The sequence below is a fragment of the Nannospalax galili genome, unplaced genomic scaffold (genome assembly GCF_000622305.1).
Source record: "Nannospalax galili isolate Female #2095 unplaced genomic scaffold, S.galili_v1.0 scaffold1519, whole genome shotgun sequence".
Lineage (NCBI taxonomy): Eukaryota > Metazoa > Chordata > Mammalia > Rodentia > Spalacidae > Nannospalax > Nannospalax galili.
Window position 1 is genome coordinate 118925 of NW_008342631.1, and position 3747 is coordinate 122671.

General features: G+C 42.7%; 1 non-coding gene across 1 annotated transcript; it reads right to left on the bottom strand.

The window, feature by feature from the left end:
- Window positions 1-111: 111 nt before the first annotated feature.
- On the bottom strand, window positions 112-215 carry LOC115071339. Its single transcript, XR_003850430.1, has one exon. It is a non-coding gene; the product is annotated as a U6 spliceosomal RNA (small nuclear RNA).
- Between the last annotated feature and the right edge of the window lie 3532 nt (window positions 216-3747).

Consider the following 3747-nt stretch of genomic DNA (forward strand, 5'->3'; position numbering starts at 1 on the left):
AATTCATTTTAAGGCAATTGACATTGAGACGTTTTCACATGCATTTCTAATCTCTATATATATGACTATTATTGGTCACAGTCGCTTACTTTCTGAGTTCCTTGGCATCTGAAAAATATGGAACACTTCACGAATTTGTGTGTCATCCTTGCGCAGGGGCCATGCTAATCTCTGTATTGTTCCAATTTTAGTACATGTGCTGCCAAAGCGAGCACAGGCCATAACTTTTACAATTACTTCTTGAGCAGCAACCCCAGGAACAGAACATTCCACAGCCTTTTGAAAGTGAGCCAAAAATTCTTCATATGGTTCCTGAGATCCCTGAATAATTTTAAGCCAAGGACCATGCTTTTCTCCCTCAGGCTGTATATGATCCCAAGCTTCAAGACAAACCTCCTGAAGCTGAGCATGTATAATCTGAGGTGCATTAGCCTGTTGTGCAGGCAAATCATAAGCTCCTGTTCCTGTTAGCATAGGATAAGTAATAGCTCTAATCTGTGGATCAGTAGAAGCAGCATTATCTTTTGAGGAAGCAAGTTCATTATACCATATAGTCCATTGAATATATTCTGATGGTTTCACCAATGATCTACACAGAACTTTCCAATCCTCTGGAGCAAGATTCCCATAATGATTAAGGAAGCCTAAAACAATTTCTTTCACATAAGGTGACTGTGGACCATATAGTGTTACTGCCTTTCGAACCTTCGTAATGTGATCTATATACCTTCATAAGTAGATGGCTAGGCCACAATTCCATTGACAGGTGGATGTCAAATAACTGGAAATGCAGCTTTAGACATAATAATTTCAGAGTCAGATTCAGACTCAGAAGTTTGTGCCAACAATTTTGCAAGAGCCGCTGTTACTCTTCACCTTCGTTTAGGTTTCCTTTTTACTTTATGCTTAGTCAGAACCAGTCCCTGTAATTCCTTTCTAATGCATCGAGCCATAACTGAGTCCTCATCAGAATCTAATGAGTCTTCTGTTTCATCTGAACTTGGAAAACTTGGAGCCAGACAAGGAGGAACTAAAGGCTCCTTCCTTACAGGAGTTTCTAAAGAAGGCTCCGAAGAAGTAACCTCTTGAACTTCTTTAGCAACTTTATTTTTTAACTCCTCAGGAACATCAAAGAGATTACCTGCTTCATTAGAAGTACAAAAACCTGAGCTGGTGACAAGCTATACGGACAGTGATTGATTAGTGTGATAGTTGTTCTAATGCAACACAGACCAAAAATCAAGCGGTATTCTTAATGCTTTTTCCACCTGAGAAAGTAAAGAAACAAAAGGAGTAGATTTACTCTGTCCCATTATACTTACTTAAACTGCAACTCTATCCTCAACACCTCCTCTGGGTGCAATGTTGGGGGTCCCTGTTCAGGCGCCAGCTGTCACAAATCAGTGACCACAATTCAAGCCTAATGGGCTTGGGGATCCCGAGGTATAGGTGCAGGAGAAATCAGAACACAGGAGATGCAGTGGAGTGTGAACCAATGCATACTTTATTCTAAGAAACAACCTTATTTATAGTACAACAAGAGGAAGAGAAAATGTTCTTTTCAAGCCAAATCATCTCATCATGATGTTTACAGTACCTTCATGATATTTACAGTACCTTTGTGTTCCCAGGACTCAGCCCTTTTTGGAATTGTATCCGTCCTTATTAAACATTCTGTTCTTTACTTATAACTTTATTAGCTACTCAGCTTTGTTACACAAGCTTACTTAGGTACATTTAATAGGATTCAAGGAATGGTCAGTCTCATGATAGGAATAACTGCAAAAGAAGAACATCCAAGTTCCCTGGGAACTGAGGCCTCCCATTCCAGCTCTGAGTTGATTTCAGATCAGAGTTCAGACCTTCACAGAGTTTCATTATTGTGGTCCTTTGCATCCTTTAAATGTGGATCGTAGAACACTTTTTTCATAATCTCCTCATAGCTATGGGATAGTTTTTCCTCTTCTTCTGGTAAGTATGAGGCTGGGTTTTAGGCTTTAGGTAGCCTCCATCTGGACTCAAGGATTCTTATACAGCATGACCTGATATCAACTTACTCAAATTCACAGAAAGTTTTAATTTGGAGGGTTTCATCTTAATGCTATAATTTCCTGCAGAGCCCAGTTTAAAGTTGTCCAGCATCATGTGGAGGACAGTCTGGGTCTGACACTTGGACTGGGAGGAACCCATTTGAAATTTTATATGTGCCTGAGATGTGTGTAATGTCTGTATAGGAGAGGGTAGAGAGTGGTAGTCTCCCTCATTCAGATGCCTTCCTGGCCGGCCACCTCTTGGTGACTTAAGAGGTCTTACCTTAGGGCCACACTTACAATTTCTGTGCTCAGTCACCCGAAGGTGAGTGCCCATTTTGGTTACAGAACCTCAGCAGAACCACAGGGTGAGGCCCAGTCAGATTCTGTGGCTTCACAGAGCCATGGAACCATTACTCTCACTCTCACATTCATGCACAATAATTCAGAGTTTAAGACAATTGCTCCCTAATTATTCCCACCAAATCCTTGGTCTACCTAAAACAGGGCCAGGACCTTGGAATAATGTCAAGGTTTAGTTGTGGCCCAGTTTCCTGCCTGATTACTGTTTTACCTTAAATGGGGATGTTAAGGTTCAGATAGCCCTGCCCCCTCACCAACAGGATTCCAAGGACTTCTCGTGCTCCTGAGAAAAGGGAACTGATCTGATAAGCACCTTGGCCTTTGAAGTCAAGGGAAGCAGATTCTTCTAAGAGGCAGCCTGCCTTTCCTCTGATCTCTGAAGACAAGATAAGCAGATTCTGCCTGTTAACCAGAGATTTTAGGAGCTGTTTTAGTATAGCAGCTTTTCCCTTATCTTAGGAAGACAAAACAACAACAACAAAAACAAAAAAACCACTTCCTGACCCAGATCCTGGCTGGTAGATGGAACAGAGCCAGGTTTACAAGCCCTGCTTTTCCTACTTCTCCCCACCTTATTTTTCCCAAAAGACTTCCCACCTTCAGCACTCTGAAGCCCCTGTATATAAGCCCCAGCTCACAATCCATGGACAGACATTTTTCCCTTCCCCAAAGGCAATGTGTCCCGTGCGAAATAAAGTTGTATCCTGCTGAGAGTTTTATCCGTGTCTTGGTGCCTCATCCTCCATTAGCTCATTCTCCACCAACTTTTTATCTATCAGGGCACAGCACTTTGGTCCCCTTCATTCCTGACTGGAGGCCAGTGCCATCTTGGAATCAAATCATGTCTAACCTGGGGCCTCCACATGTCTAACCTGGGGCCTATTACCTGGTCTTGATGTCCATTTTGGGTCTCTGTCTCACTTCCCTTGATGAGAGGCTCCAGTCTGGGGCTCTGCAGTTCTCTCTGGCCTCCTGGAAGGAGACCCGGAGAGGAAATTCTTTGGGAGTGCACAGTTCTCTGTTCCAGGGGCCAAGGAGGGCACTGCAGGGTCCAGGAGCAGCAACCTCTATTACTAACTAGAGTATGGATGACTTGATCTTGCTGGGGACCTCCAGAACCAATAGCCAAAGTCAGGTGAGGAGAGGAAGTTTAATAATTTTATGCTAGCGGGACTGACCCCACGAATACAGTCAGACCAACCCCTTGTTCAAATTTTGGAGGGTTTTTATACTCAAGTGAGGAATACAAGCAAAAGGTACCAGCACATACATGGTAATTAAGCAAGATAACATAGGGCTGCAAAGATAACAGAAATGCAAGGATAGCTTTAGAAAACAAAGACTTCTATCCTGG